Raw genomic sequence first — 17,500 nt, 5'->3', positions numbered from 1 at the left:
GACTATTCTTGTCCTCCTGTTTCTTGCTATTTGAATAAGTACTATAGGGGAGTAGCCAGGGTTTCTTCTTTTTGCTATTAAAATGAAGAGTATTTCAAAAGAGTAATCTAGTTTTTCCTTTCCTACTACTTGTATAACGGTCAGAAGAATGGCCTTTCTTCATCCCTACTAACTGAACGAGGAATATTTGGGGAGAATAGCATCAAGATACGCTCTGAGATATTTTGATCAACTGATTGGAACTCTTTTCTGCTTCACTTTTTAGAGCAGCAATCGATGAGACCACATCCGACTATTGCTGTACTGCCTTTACGGAGTGACATGTAGGCGGGCAGGAGGCGATGCTGGGGTCCTCATTTCCATACTGGTGCCGAACGTCGTCCCCCTGATTAGTGTTGACCAGGCAACGTGCAGCTAACAGTTGTCAGGGGGGCGGGCTACTGTACCACCCTGGAAGAGAGGTCGATACTTTACACGACTTGATGAAGAAGTGCAACAACGAGAAACACAAGAACACACGCTTATATTCTCAAACGTTACGGTTACGTTGCCTCATCTCTGCTCCCTTATAGATATCCCAGTGTGAGTTTATATTACGTTATCAAGGGTATCTTCATGATTCACTGCGAGATGCAACACTTCTAAACACTTGAAGCAATGTATGTAGTGTTTTATAAGCATCCACAAGAAAGGCCATAAGAAAGAATAAAAGTTGCAATTTCTAGCCAGTACAATGTTTGGAGGTGCCTGTAGAACAAGAAATGATGTCCCAGAGTGGTTAGTGATCAAGGAAAGGTGTATCGAATAGCAGGGGGAGGGATTTAGGAGTAATGGTGGTGGTATCTTCACTACCAGGAAAAAAAGCAACACAGCAAGTGATGCTGCATGAATGAATGGTGACTTGAATGGGTATGGTGAAAGTAAGAGTTGATCGTGGTAGTGGTAAGAGAGAGAGAGAGAGAGAGAGAGAGAGAGAGAGAGAGAGAGAGAGAGAGAGAGAGAGAGAGAGAGAGAGAGAGAGAGAGAGAGAGAACACCTCTTAACGTGGCGGTGAGGAGCGTGGGAGGTGGGGCGGAGATCGTTCACAACCTCTTCCAAGTGTTAAGGTATTATACATCAAGTTTAATACAATTTGACGAATGGCGAAGGGCGGAGGGAGGGACGGGACGGGACGGGACATGCCGGGGTGGTGAAGGTGACGCCTGGTGAGGGGCGCTGATGGCCATAATGAACTAGGGATGGTCGGTGATGAGAGGAGGCGAGTGGTGGAGTAGGGAAGATGTAGAGGTAGGAGGCTAAAACATGAATATAACATTGTAGTTTTCTCGTTCAGCTGTAAGGGATCATTGTGTGGGATGTGATATTACCTTCCCTATTAAACATTTATATTTATTACGTACATAGTCGTTCAGATCCTATCCTAAGAGTCGAGGCCGTAATAACACGTTGCCAGCAGCACCCTTGAATATAACATTGCCTGTCCCTATCACGGTAAGATTCTGTTAATGCTGACAAATTTTTACGTGCTGTTACTGTTAATATTACAAATTTTCATGTGTTTTTACATTTTTGAAGTCGATACTCTTCCCTCGAAACATCAGCATATGAACGTGAAGGAAGCTGCAAGAAGCCAGCAGACCTACACGTGGCAGTCCCTGTGTAAAGCTTACCTATCATTCTTATCCATAAATCTACCCCAATTTTCCTATCAGCTCAGCACTAACTACATAATTACTAGGTCTTTATCAGTCCTCTACCACTATATTTGGGAACGAATTTCTTCCTGCCACTAAAAAAATCTAACCAAGACTTTACCCATTACTTCTCGTCTGTTTCAGAATACAAACCCTAAGGATCTTATCTACATCACCCTTTATAAGAGTATTATCCCTTGCACCGCTTTAATACCTGTAGCAAGTACCCTGTGAGGGATATTAATTAAAAAGCATTAACCTCCTTCCTTAGAAATGTCAGGTTAGTATCCTTAGTTGTTGTTCTCCTCTTGTCAGGGATCACCAGAGAGGATTTGCTATACTTTTTTACATGTCATCATAACCAGGACAGAGCGGCGGTAAAAATATGTTTATAGTACGGTCAGACGCGTCTCCAGGTGCTGGCAAGGTCCTCGGGGTGCGCAACAGTTAGTTGTCTGGCAAGCGAGAGTCGTGGGTGGGAACGGTCGAGGGTAGATGGGTCTGTCTGAGTTGGGTGGAGTGGTGAAGATGACATGGATAGAGAAGAGGGAGGCGGCGCGGGGAGAGAGAGAGAGAGAGAGAGAGAGAGAGAGAGAGAGAGAGAGAGAGAGAGAGAGAGAGAGAGAGAGAGAGAGAGAGAGAGGGGGTGGTAGGGGTGGGGTTGCGGAGAGGAGAGGGGACCCTTGTGTGTCCCCATTACGGAAAAAAAGACTCGATCGATGATTGAGCACGACAGTGATGAAATTTAAAGGGAGTACTGAGAAGAGGCTGAGCTAACCGCCGACTCCCCCTTGGCTCCATCTCTCTCTCTCTCTCTCTCTCTCTCTCTCTCTCTCTCTCTCTCTCTCTCTCTCTCTCTCTCTCTCTCTGAATTCCGAGTTCTACCTTTCTCATCGTTCTTTCATTCATCTATTACGTCAGTCTCTCTCTTTTTCAAGGAAAGGAAGAACAGAAGCAAGCAAGCATGGAAGAAAGGAAGGAAGGAAGGAAGGAAGGAAGGAAGGAAGGAAGGAAAGAAGCATCAAGCCTCCTTCCTTCCTTCCTTCCTTCCCCCAGCCGAAGATGAGTTCCAAGGGATCAAGTGCATTGTGAAGTCAGCTTCATGGTATAAATTACAGCCTCTCCTCATTGTCATGCCTTCTCTTTCTCTCTCCTTCCTTGTGTCCCTCCCTCTCCCTCTCCCTCTCCCTCCCTCACTTTTCCTTGCGTGATGGCTCAGCTTGGTATCGATAAAAGAAGCTCCACCTGACCCTTCTTTTTTTTTTCTTCTTTTTCTTCTTCTTCTTTTTCCTCTTCTGCTGCGGCGGCGGCGGCGGCGTCGTCGTCGTCGTCGTCGTCGTCCTCGTCCTCGTACTCGTCCTCGTCCTCGTCCTCGTCCTCGTCCTCGTACTCGTCCTCGTCCTCGTCCTCGTCCTCGTCCTCGTCCTCCTCCTCCTCCTCCTCCTCCTCCTCCTCCTCCTCCTCCTCCTCCTCCTCCTCCTCCTCCTCCTCCTAAGATCAAGTGCTCCTCTCTAGCGGGTCGTGTGTGTGTGTGTGTGTGTGTGTGTGTGTGTGTGTGTGTGTGTGTGTGTGTGTGTGTGTATTTTTCATTGGACCATTCCAGTAATTTATCATGCAATATTTTATAATTTGTATTCAATAAATGATTTATTTATCTGTCTATGAATGTTATCTGTGCGTGTATGTATGTATGTATGTGTATGTGTGTATGTATGTATGTATGTATGTGCGTGCGTGCGTGCCTGGTCAGGAGGTCAGGAGACAATGCGTGATGTATGATGTGGGTTGACGTGACGGTTGTGGTGGTGGTCATCACGCCCGTCAGTCACCCCCTCGCCTCGCTGATGGTTGTGATAGGGGTGACTGTGATAGTGGTATACATTCACCTTTCTGGTAGTTCCGCCTGGTTTTGCTGTCTCTATTAATTTATATGCGCTTAAGTTGTTCTGTTCTTGTCTTGGCTTTTGGTCAATTTGTAAGTTCAAATGTTAAGTTCAGCGGCGTGGACTTGGGTCGAGCTTAGCAGGTGAACTGGTGAACTTGCTGCCTTGTTATGATCTTACGTTCTTGTTATTCTTGTTATTCTCCCACTTATTCTTATTATTATCATTCTTATTATCAATCTTATTCTTATTCTTTTTCTTCTTATTCTCCTTCTCATTGTTATTCTTATATTTTTCTTCTAATTATTATCGTTGTTGTTGTTGTTATTACATAACACCGTATTCTTCTTATTATTATCATTCTTATTATCAATCTTATTCTTATTCTTTTTCTTCTTATTCTCCTTCTCATTGTTATTCTTATATTTTTCTTCTAATTATTATCGTTTTTGTTGTTATCATTACATAACACCGTGAGCTGGAATCGAACTGAACACCCCCTAACCACAAGTCCAGCACATTACCATCTGTACCAGTGCGCCACGTTGAATCCTTCCTTTACCCTTCAGTGTAAGAGAAACATGAGCTGTACTGGAGAAAAATGATGCCAAGTGATACGGTGAGATCAAGAATACTGAAATTGTTCTTGTCACGATGTACAGCAAACAGGTAACGAACACCGACACCTGAGTATTTAATTAGGCAGGTGGGTAAGTGTTGGTAAGCTTTGTGTTCGCTCAGTTTGGTGTGTGATGTGGTGATTTCGGTGTTAAGGTGAGCATGTGGTTTTGATTTTATGGGGACGTAATGGTGGTAGTAGTGATAATGATAGCAGTAGCAACGACAACAACAACAATGATAATGATAATAATACATGTAGTGTCCTGCAAACAAATAGAGCATCATAATTTATAATGCTGCGATATTGGATGAAAAATGATACTGAAGTTTCTATTCGCTACTAATTAGAAAGGTACATAATAATAATAATAATAATAATAATAATAATAATAATAATAATAATAATAATATTAGTAGTAATCTAAATATACAGTATATACTAGTAGGCTGGTAAGAAAACTACTACTACTACTACTACTACTACTACTACTACTACTACTACTACTACTACTACTACTACTACTACTACTACTACTACTATCACCACCACCACCACTGATAATAACGACGACAGTAACAACAACCACCACCAAATAACCCCCAGACAAACCCAATGGACGCCAGCACAAATTAATCAGTTATGTGGTGCACGCGAGGGTGCGGCGGGCGTGGCGAGGCGTGGGCGTGTATACTAGACTATAAGGGGTCGCAGGTGTGAGGCAAGACGGGGCTGCCACACCTGCGCGAGAGGCCGAGTTACTCTTGCTTGTATTCTGGGGCCTTTTAAGGTGTGGGAGCACGTGGCGGCGCCTTTGAGGTCTGGCCTTGACGAGGGACGATGGTGTGTGTGTGTGTGTGTGTGTGTGTGTGTGTGTGTGTGTGTATTTCTTTGTCTCGTATTCACAAACGCTTTGCTCTCTCTCCACGACTATTTTCCAAGGCCACTGAGATGATTAGCCGGGTTCTCACTAGTGTTTCGGGATGTTCCTAGTATAGAAAACTTGTTTATTTATCACTAGAATCATAGAACCACACTTGAAAACCAGCGCAGTTTCAACTAGTGACTTTAAAAGTGGTTGGGGGTGTGGCGCAGGAGTGTTTCAGAATATGGGCCTTGGTGTCGGGTGGAGTGAGGGGGCGTACCTCCGGGCCTCACAAGTTTCACTAGGATGTTTACCTTTCCCTCAACTCTAATTTTTTTTGCGTGTTTTCTCTTCCGGCGACTTGAAGGGCTTGTTTTGCGAGTTTGTTTATTTGGTTGTCATCTACAAAGGGTCTGAGTTACCCCTGTGTTGTTTTTGTCCTCCTGTGTACAATTGGGCTGTATACTCTCCGCCGCTATCACGCTTCTAGTCTTACGCAGGGCCTGGTGTGCTGCACTCCTTGCCTCCAGTGCTTCATGTGGTCCTTTCTACATACGTACATTTCCACGGGAGGAAGAAACACCTATTTATTAATTTATTTATTCATTTTTTTATTTCAAGCTTCTCTCCCTCTTTTTCAATTTCAAGCCACGTTCTGTCACTCACCTAGACTTTCTTTGTCCCAGTAGTAATATACCTTCTCAATTCCGCGCAGCCTATTCATTAACTTATTCGGTAACTTGTGTAGCATAATTAATTTCTCTCTCTCTCTCTCTCTCTCTCTCTCTCTCTCTCTCTCTCTCTCTCTCTCTCTCTCTCTCTCTCTCTCTCTCTCTCTCTCTCTCTCTCTCTCTCTCTCTCTCTCTCTCTCTCTCTCTCTCTCTCTCTCTCTCTCTCTCTCTCTCGGGTGTGTGTGTGTGTGTGTGTGTGTGTATGGGAGGGAGGGAGTGGAGGAGGAGAGAGGGAGGGAAGTGAGGGTATGTATGCCTAATTGGATATTACGGAACAGCTCATTCATTCAGTTTTATCGTTTGTATTTAACACATGGATAGTACCGGCGGTTACGTTGTCTTTATGCCGGGACATCGGACATCCACAAGAACACAACCACACTACATGACTTACAATTGTTATTCATTTTACTCGGAAGTTACCCTGGAAAGAAGAGGAGGAGGAGGAGGAGGAGGAGGAGAAGAAGAGCATAGAAGGGCAAGAACAAAAATAGTAGGAAGAGAAGGGTGGAGAGAGACAGGCAGGATAGCAGGCAGGCTGGCAGGCATTGCATACAAAGAACAACCCTCATTACTTCTCACCAACATAGGCATTTGCATTATGTTCGTCATTGGTGCCAGCCATTAATATACAGATAGTGTAAAACTGCGACACAGCTTTAATTGCTCCTCACCACCTATAAGAACACATTTCATAACACTGCATAAATGAAGGCTGGACATTTGGACTAACGGAATTGGAGGCTAGGAATTGCACTGCTAACCTAACCTTTCATAAAGCTGTGCAGGTGACAGATGGGCAGTGGAGTATCGAATTGGCAACCCTAGGAATAGTGAGGTGATGCAGGGGAGAGCAGGGGAGACGGACTAGCGAGGGAGGCGTGGGGTAAATAGTGCTGCTGGAATGGTGTGGAATATGAAAGATGAGCTGATAGAGGTAACTTAATAGATTCGCACCTGTCTTACTGTGGAAGCGAAAAAAAAACAAAAAAAAATGGATAAAATGAAGTGAAAATTAAATAATAAAATATATAAATAATAAATAAGTATATAAAAAGTAAAGTAAACATAAAAAAAAAGATAGACAGATTAAATAGACAAGTTTTCTTTCTACTAAATAAACTCGTATTTCATTGATATGCGTGTCATTATACTTTGTTTTTATGTATATATATCCTAGCGTAACATTACTGCCGTTTATGATGCAACCTATTGTAAATAGTTTTCACTTATAAAATAATACTAAAAGAAATTGAGAAAGTGATGATGCATATGACAAAAAAGGAGAGAGAGAGAGAGAGAGAGAGAGAGAGAGAGAGAGAGAGAGAGAGAGAGAGAGAGAGAGAGAGAGAGAGAGAGAGAGAGAGAGAGAGAGAGAGAGAGATTTCGTCAGGAAGAGCGAGACAGGCGTAAATTCAGTACATAATAATACCAAGATGATTGAACTGGTATATTTTTGTACTTCAGTAGAATCATAGCACTTAATGGTGATGACCGATGATAACACCCGTGGGAATTCCGGTAAGGTTATACAGTGTACACGCGCCACATCCACAAGGGAGGCAGCGAGGGAGGAGTGGGCGGGGCGGGGCAGGCGGTCTCTTTGTATGAGATCCGCACCACACACCTTATAAATCGCGTCTCGTTTTGAACCACACGTGTGTTTGTGCGGTGGATGAGGTAACCCTTAAGAATAACAAATAGATACAGAGATAGATAGGTAGATGTTTATTGTTTTATTGACGACAGCGTACACTTTCATATCATAATTGGGCCGGAGACAGGGGAGCGGTAAATCTAGCTCGATCAATGAGTGGGTGGATGTGAAGCAGTTTGAGGCGCACGAAGGGAAGTCTTCTTTTTCCACTCAGAACTAACGTGACAGGAAACTAGCAAAGGTACGAAGGGTAGGCGTGTGTAGCTGTATGTATGTATGTACTTTGTGCTTAGGGTAGGAAGAATATACGGTGTCGTGTTGAGGATTATACCTTTGTTGCTTATACTACTACTTCTGCTGATGCTGCTGCTGTTGTCTTCGTCGTCATCGTCATTACTGTCATCGTCCTTGGTCTCCTCCTCCTCCTCCTCCTCCTCCTCCTCCTCCTCCTCCTCCTCCTCCTCCTCCTCCTCCTCCTCCTCCTCCTCCTCCTCCTTCTCTTCCTCTTCCTGCTGCTACTGCTGCTGCCGCCGTGACTACGTGGGTGATAGGTATTGGCAATAAAGGTTCCGGTGGGCGTTGAAAGGTATAAGCGTAACAGTTGATTGGTATAAGGCGTACACGGGGCGAGAGAGAGAGAGAGAGAGAGAGAGAGAGAGAGAGAGAGAGAGAGAGAGAGAGAGAGAGAGAGAGAGAGAGAGAGAGAGAGAGAGAGAGAGAGAGAGAGAGAGAGAGAGAGAGAGAGAGAGAGAAAACTGACAAGAATTTTATCGGAATGCATGAATAGGAAAGACAAGAATAACGGACCGGCACAGCTTAGAGTCGGGCAAGAAGTGGGAAGGCGGGTGAAGCGGGATGAATGCACGGATGAAAAAAGACTAGCGGGGCGGGGGAAGGCTGGGAAGATGACATGGGGAAGGGAGGGGGGTGGGCTGGGGAAGAGGTAGGCATTGGTTTGGACGGGAAGGGAAGGGAAGGGAAGGGGGAGGAACTGAGGTGAAGAATGGATCCTTGAAAGAGAAGAAAGGAGAAACACTGTGTACCTCAGGAGACTTGTTCATGGAGAGATTTGCAGGAGTTGTAGTCTTTGGAGGATTCCGTTATAGCATGTTTTCGAATTTACTCAAATCCGCAATAGCACATAATATTATACCTGACAAGCCTCGCAGGGGACCTTTCTCTTCGGTCTGCGCGCGGTGAAAGAATTGTGTTATGTTTAGTGGTTGTAGTCAGGGTGTTGAGAGCCCCTTGTGGTTGTAGGTAATGTGTTTGTTTACGTTCCGTGGTTGTAAATAGTACTGAAGGTCTCTTATGTTGTGGTTGTAGACAGTGTGCTGGTTACGTTCAGTGGTTGCACAGTGCGTTGGGTGCCTTGTTCACGTTCACAAGTTTGACGTGTCAGACTCGTTTTCAGTTATTTAACGATTTATTTAGTGGCTTATTCACTTACTTACTATTTACACGTTGAGGAGACTAGTCGAAAGCTCAAAGAATGGGAAGAATTAGTCAGCTTTATTTGTCATTCCCCAAAAAATCCAGAAAAATAAGAATGAGAGAGAGAGAGAGAGAGAGAGAGAGAGAGAGAGAGAGAGAGAGAGAGAGAGAGAGAGAGAGAGAGAGAGAGAGAGAGAGATGTAGACCTAACTTATTGATGGGATAATCTTGAAACTTTTACAAAGGGGAGTGGGCGGGATAAAGTTTAGGTATCACACACACACACACACACACACACACACACACACACACACACACACACACACACACACACACACACACACACACACACACACACACACACACACACACACACACACACACACACACACACACACACACACACACACACACACACACACACACACACACACACACACACACACACACACACACACACACACACACACACACACACACACACACACACACACACACACACACACACACACACACACACACACACACACACACACACACACACACACACACACACACACACACACACACACACACACACACACACACACACACACACACACACACACACACACACACACACACACACACACACACACACACACACACACACACACACACACACACACACACACACACACACACACACACACACACACACACACACACACACACACACACACACACACACACACACACACACACACACACACACACACACACACACACACACACACACACACACACACACACACACACACACACACACACACACACACACACACACACACACACACACACACACACACACACACACACACACACACACACACACACACACACACACACACACACACACACACACACACACACACACACACACACACACACACACACACACACACACACACACACACACACACACACACACACACACACACACACACACACACACACACACACACACACACACACACACACACACACACACACACACACACACACACACACACACACACACACACACACACACACACACACACACACACACACACACACACACACACACACACACACACACACACACACACACACACACACACACACACACACACACACACACACACACACACACACACACACACACACACACACACACACACACACACACACACACACACACACACACACACACACACACACACACACACACACACACACACACACACACACACACACACACACACACACACACACACACACACACACACACACACACACACACACACACACACACACACACACACACACACACACACACACACACACACACACACACACACACACACACACACACACACACACACACACACACACACACACACACACACACACACACACACACACACACACACACACACACACACACACACACACACACACACACACACACACACACACACACACACACACACACACACACACACACACACACACACACACACACACACACACACACACACACACACACACACACACACACACACACACACACACACACACACACACACACACACACACACACACACACACACACACACACACACACACACACACACACACACACACACACACACACACACACACACACACACACACACACACACACACACACACACACACACACACACACACACACACACACCGGAAACTTGGAGCTTTTTGAAGATTGAAGGTGAATTCATGTACGCCACAAGAGAGAGAGAGAGAGAGAGAGAGAGAGAGAGAGAGAGAGAGAGAGAGAGAGAGAGAGAGAGAGAGAGAGAGAGAGAGAGAGAGAGAGAGAGAGAGAGAGAGAGAGAGAGAGAGAGAGAGAGGTGTAACGAAAGCTAGATATTTTGGATAGCATGTAGGAATATAAGGAAAAGAAAAGGAAATAAGGAAGAAAATAGGAGAAGAGGAGGAAAATAATTAAGTGTGGGAAGGACCGAAGGAAGAAAAAGGAAGGAGGAGAAGAAGAAGAAAAGAATGAACTGTGGGAAGGACCGGAGGAGGAGGAGGAGGAGGAGGAGGAGGAGGAGGAGGAGGAGGAAGAAGAAGAAGAAGAAGAAGAAGAAGAAGAAGAAGGTATAGAGGGATAAAGCCAGGGAGAAGGGAGGTTTGTGAAGGGAATAAAGGAAGGAGGAGGAGGGGGAGGAGGAGGAGGAGGAGGAGGAGGAGGAGGAGGAGGGCATCGACGACGAGAAAGAAGAGAAAGGGAAGAAATACTTATACAACTTCTTTTTTTGTGTGTGTCCAGGCTTAAGAAGTCCCGTGAGAATGTTTTTTTTTACCTCCAGTTTTATTTATTTTTTCTCTTCCATTGACTTGTGGGAGGGACGAGTAATGGTGGCATGGATAGGAGGAGGAGGAGGAGGAAATATTTGTTTTCGTTGGTTCTCTCGTTCCCTCTCTCTCTCTCTCTCTCTCTCTCTCTCTCTCTCTCTCTCTCTCTCTCTCTCTCTCTCTCTCTCTCTCTCTCTCTCTCTCTCTCTCTCTCTCTCTCTCTCTCTCTCTCTCTCTCTCTCTCTCTCTCTCTCTCTATTTTTATCTATTCTTTTTTTGTTTCGTAAATATCGATTTTCGTCTCTCTCTCTCTCTCTCTCTCTCTCTCTCTCTCTCTCTCTCTCTCTCTCTCTCTCTCTCTCTCTCTCTCTCTCTCTCTCTCTCTCTCTCTCTCTCTCTCTCTCTCTCTCTCTCTCTCTCTCTCTCTCGTATCTTATCTTTTCCTATTCCTCCATCACACACACACACACACACACACACACACACACACACACACACACACACACACACACACACACACACACACACACACACACACACACACACACACACACACACACACACACACACACACACACACACACACACACACACACACACACACACACACACGATAATCCCAGCTGCTTTCCTTTTATTGCATCCTCTGTCGACCTTCAAGTAATGGGTAACAATTTCACTTCTTCTCATGACAAATTGCTCCCAGATGCCTCCGACCCCTTGCTGGATCTGCCTCAGCGACTCAGTGGCGGTAGACAGGCAGTTGGGATCCCTTTCTTTATGTTCATTAGTTGTAAGCAATGTTGTGGGGCCTTTGTGTATGTTCAGTGGCTCTAGACGCAATATTTTGGCCCTCTTTATGGTAGGGTGGTGTATACGAGGTCTTGGTGTCGAGAGCTTGTTGTGCTTTTTCTGGTGCGCTCTTGGTCATATTTGTTCATCCGCCTCACTGATGAGCTATTTCCATAACCAGTGGTGCGGCAGTTTATTTGAATATCATGTCTTTACATTAACATAGGGACTAGTCATTGCTACTTTTTTTGGTGCTAGAGGAACTTCGATGTACATTTATCCTAAGCAGTGGTGCAGCAGAGTCCATTGAATTTCATGCCTTTATATCGAAAAAGCAATAAGCATATGGACTGATAATTAACAGGAGTAGTGTGTTGTGAATACCTCCCAGCTGCCTCTATTAGTGCCGTGGGGGAACTTGCCTCACTTATGTGCTCTTACCTTAAAGCGAAACAACAGAGCCTATTGAATTGCATGTATTTATATTGAACAGTAATTAACATATAAACTGATAATTAGCAGCAGTAGTGTGTTGTGAATGCTTCTATTAGTGCCATGCTTCACATATATGTTCTTGCCATACGTAGAGATGCAACAGAGTCCATTGAATCTCATGTATTTGTATCGAATGAAAATTAACGTATGGACTAGTCACTGAGAGGAAGATGTTTTCATGCATGCGTGGTCAGTGTCAGGCGGTGGTGAAGTCCATAGACATTGTTCCTGAAGGCTCGCCACTCTGGAATCGCTTCTCTGGAAAAATTTACTATGGGTAGGATAGTTATTGCTGAAAGTACTGATAATTTTTACTCTATGCTGTATGTTCAGGGTGCTTATTCCATTGCATTTACATGTGGAGAATAAAAAAAAAAAGAAAAGAAAGAAAAGGTCTCTGAGTTTGCCACCTTCTATCAAAAAGTAAAATCGTCAAAGACATTTCCGCTACTAAGGAATAAAAATGGGTTTCCTTATGTTGTTCATTGTCCAGGGTTTGGTGACGAAGTGACGCGTTGGAAGAAAGTAATGAACAGATGAAGGAGCAGCAGCTGTAAATGTCGGATTTTCAGTTGATATACTTATAAGGAGACTCCATCAATTACTAAGGAGATCTGGAGATTATATATATGTATTACTTGCCCTGGTACTTAACCCTTTCCCTGCGATATACAACAATTCTCGACACTAAAAACAATGGATGGAATCTTTATAAGCATCTACAACAATGAAAGGGATTAGAACAACAGATTTTGCCATTTCCATTCAGTGTAATGTTTAGTGGAACAAGAAGAAATGTCCCCAAAGTGGTTAGTTGCTAAGGAAAAATGTCAAATAGCAGAGGAAGGGTTAAGAAACACTTAAAAACACACAAGGGAAGCTACAAGAAGCCATTAGAACTACACGTGGGATACATACCTTATAATCCTTATCCATAAACTATAAGCTTTTAAATCTCCCTGACTCGGAACTAACAACGCAATTGCTGAATCTATTTCCGTCACCTACCACCCTGAAGCAATATTTTCCTCTCCTCCCAAAGCTTTGCCTTTTTTAGGAGAACATAGCTCTTCCGTCCTTGTTTGGCGCGCTGCTTATGTGACGCAGAGATGAGAATGCGAGAGGAGCGTGTGTTGGGTGTGTCAGACCAGAAAGGTAGCGAGGTGGGCGAGGACAGCGTCATCCCGTGAGCTGAATGATAACGAAGTGTCCTTCTGAATCTACCCGTTGTGTGTGTCATTGATGCCAAAGGGTTGTCACAGGGTTGTCACAGGGTTGTCACAGGGTTGTGTTATCAGGTTATGCTGCAGGTGTTGGCCTCCTGTGTCACCGACCTCCTGCTCTGTTCGCTGTGGGACAATTTTCTACTCGACTGTTTTAGGAGAAGTGATTAATCGGGTTATTTTGCAGCCCTTTGTAACCCGTTGCCTTTCTCCGTTGTGTAATGGTTAGCAAAGTGGTGGTGATCGTTGTAAAAGCAGTGGTAGTAATAGAATAGTATTGATAATGTTATTCATATCATGATGATCGTTCTTATTGGTGGTGTTGTCGTTGTTGTTGCTGTGTAAAGTAGTGGTGTGGCGATGGTTGTTATCACCATATTCGTCATCTTTGCCATCATTGGTATGGTCACCACGTCACCCAATGTACGGCCGCCACTGGGTGACCTCCACACAGCCGTGCGAGGCGTAGCATGCATACTGGAGGGCGTGCCGCTAATTGCATTAAAACACGGCACGGCGCCACCCGAGACTCCACCTGTGTCCCCTCCCCAACACCCACGCCATCCCCACCAAGGCCGCGCCACTAATGAAGGGCGATCGCTGAGGGCGCTTCGCTTCACCTCTGCGTCTCCATTCTGTGCTGACTGTCTGAACGAGCCGTTATGCACACAGCCTCCCAAGACAAACGACTCACGGCGGGATCGATGTGGAGTGAGTCTTCCTCTCACGCTGCACTGCCTCTACTCCACACTTTTTTTTTTTTTCATTTTTTTCTTTTTTTTTTACCAAGGGTTATTTTGCTTGAGAGTTGTGCACCGTATTTTCAAACGTTTCACGTCTTATCTCGCAACTTCCAACGTGCTGCAATGGAAGTTTGTGGGATTTTTAAGTATGTTTCTTTTTTTTTATAGTTGTGTTGATGGTTGTTGATAAGGGTTTTACATGATCATTGGGGAGGAATACCAATGAAAATCTTACTAATTACCAATGAGAGATCAAAGCGTTTAACCTTTGACTGGTATTTGGTGTATCATTCCTTAATTACTAATCACTCTGAGACGTCTTTACTAGTTTTACAACCACCTTTAATCTTTAAACTAAGAAATTGCAAAACTTATTTCAATCCCCTTCTTGTATGTGTCTTTAAAGATTTCCGGCATTACTTCTGATGCTGTTAATTGTTTTGCATCACAGTGAAAGGATTAAGAATACGAACCTTCAACTCACGGACACATCCCAATGATTAAGATATCAGAGAAGCGTATCAGTTTCTCTCACAGGAGTAATTGGTATTGATGAAGACTGAAGGTAGCAGGTCTTCATTCTGTTGTACGAAGTAATTGTTAATTTGTCAGACGGCCGTTTGTTTAATTGTCCATAACCGTGACAGGGAGTTGCACTTTAGTTCATCTCATTTTAACACCCAATACATAACCTTGTCCAGGTATTACTGTCTTACTATTAATGTAGGGGTGCAGTTTGCTAGCTCATCTCATTTTAACAACCAGTACATAATCCTGTCCAGGTATTACTGTCTTATTACTAGGGGTTCATGCAGCGTCCTAAACCTGTGAAGTAAAGGAACACTGAACAATAAGCCTGTTAGCCTTTACGAAGCTGTTTGTGATAAGGGAAACTATTCAAAGTAAGCGATTTAGAATAATGAACCATCATCACAAGGCAAGAATGACTGGCAAAACTCGCTGTCATGCAAGCCAATTCCGTAATGGATCACATTTTATATTACAATTCCATTATCAGTATTATCATATCACTATTTTTTTTTTATTGTTTTTATTTCTTCTCATAAGCTTTATTTTTATCCTTAGGACGACCTCTACGTGACATACTGAGGCAGGGCGGCTGTTGTGCGTGTTGGTTATCCAGCGTCATCTCTCGGGCGGCCGAGTTTCCCGGTGTTCCCCTTTGCAGTTTTGAGAGTTTTGTTATTCAAGTCCTCTCCCAGATCTGCTGAGTCCTCTTGAGTCAGGCGCGTTGGACCGAACTGTGACTTAAGTTCAGAAAGCAAACCTTTTCGCTAGTATTCTTGGTATGAAAGACGCATAAATGCCGCAATTATATACATTCATCTCAACACAGACGCTTGTATTTAAACTCCTTCAGGGCAGTGTTTCCTGTACGTTTCAGCGCTTTATCTCGAGTACTTTCTACTGGGTCTTAGGTACTGGGGTTTTCAAGGGGGTTTGTTTGATCGTAGTGATAGTTCTGCATCATCAGTGAGATAGAACAGCCATGAAAATCCAATTAAACATCTGTGACATTTGAAAACATTCTTTACGAGAGAGCAAAGCGTTATGAACAGAAACCTAAGACTCAAGTGCAGGGTAATTTGAAGAACACTTCTTTTCTTGCTTCAATTACGTGTCTCAGTAAAAGCACTAGAAGGAAGATTAGGTTCAGAAAATGTTTCCTCCATGTCGATGCAACACATTTCATCTGGCGGCGTAACGTCAACAGTGCAGGCTGCAGTCGGCCGGAGGGTGCGTGAACTTACTGTCTCGTGTCTCACACCGTTACCATGACCTTAGGTGCTCCCAGCTTCCTATCTCGTTACATTTCCTGCTCAAACCCAAAGCCTCCTCAGCTCCCCTAGGCACAAAGGATAGCTGATAATTCTGCATGAGACTCGGAATGCTCCCTTGAACAGCTCACCAGAAATTAATCCAAGATTTGCGGTGAAGCACCACTTCCGCATCACTATGACCCCTCCCTTTGCATTAGAAGTTGGGAGAAATGTCCTTTCCTCCCTCAGCACTCAGGCGTTTAGCTGGCCTTGACCTGCACGCCTGACAGACCACGTGTTGTGAGTCTTGTCCGTGCACCTGGACACCTTTCCTTTTGCTACCCTGCCTCCCTAACACACCTGGCACGGGGTCAAGGCCACTGTTCCATTTCGGGATCCCTATTGTACCAGAATGGCCTCAACACGCTACAGGCGGAGCTGGGTACGCGCTTAGACTCGCTCTGCCATATCAAGAAGGATGAAAGGATTAGACTGCTGAGTAAGAGCAAGGAGAGGAAAAGCCCTGAGGGAGGCATTCATTTTCTCGATAACGTAGGGTCGCTAGTCTCTTATTGATGACCGAAGCATGTTGTTAACTTCTTGGACGTGTGTCTCGGTGTAATATTACCCAAGAGAAACACTGCATGGAAGGAAGGGATGGTGGGTGCCTTCCTCACCTCCCCTTCCCCACCCACCGCCTCCCTGCAGCAACCTCATCGACTTCCAATATTTCTTCTCAGCAGGACAATAACGTTGCCTTTGCTGGATACAACTGCACCGCCGCCACAACGCAGCCACTCACCTCACGGGAATGTTAAAGCGATGCGGGAATAAATGAGATTTGCACATGTATTCTCTCTCTCTCTCTCTCTCTCTCTCTCTCTCTCTCTCTCTCTCTCTCTCTCTCTCTCTCTCTCTCTCTCTCTCTCTCTCTCTCTCTCTCTCTCTCTCTCTCTCTCTCTCTCTCTCTCTCTCCTTAGTGATCCAAGCACACGTGTTTAATCACCGGTATTCAGAAATGCTTTGCTCTCTCACCGCGACTATTTTTCAGAGGCCACAGAGATGTTTAGGCACGTTCTCGAGAGTGTTTCTCATGTTAATAATGTGGAAATCCTGCTAACCTGTTACTAAAACTACAAAAAACACTATTAAAAACCCGCGTCGCTTCAACTAAAGTCTTGTGAATGTAGAGAAGATGCGGCACGGAACTGTTTTAGAA

At 44.6% G+C, this 17,500-nt stretch overlaps 1 protein-coding gene across 6 annotated transcripts in view; it reads left to right on the top strand.

Annotated features, from left to right (window-relative positions):
• Window positions 1-17,500, top strand: part of LOC135111013 (uncharacterized) — a 47,987-nt gene that overhangs the window by 21,862 nt on the left and 8,625 nt on the right. The window contains exon 1 of one of the 6 annotated variants that reach the window (XM_064023871.1): window positions 310-582. The exons of the other annotated variants lie outside the window; for them this stretch is intronic. The gene's annotated coding sequence lies outside the window, so the exon portion shown is untranslated. Of the gene's footprint in view, window positions 1-309; window positions 583-17,500 lie in introns of those variants that run through there. 6 annotated transcript variants of the gene reach the window in all.

Source organism: Scylla paramamosain, chromosome 21, assembly GCF_035594125.1.
Source record: "Scylla paramamosain isolate STU-SP2022 chromosome 21, ASM3559412v1, whole genome shotgun sequence".
NCBI lineage: Eukaryota > Metazoa > Arthropoda > Malacostraca > Decapoda > Portunidae > Scylla > Scylla paramamosain.
The sequence above is the reverse complement of the archived record's forward strand: the minus strand, read 5'-3'. Positions and strand labels throughout refer to the sequence as shown.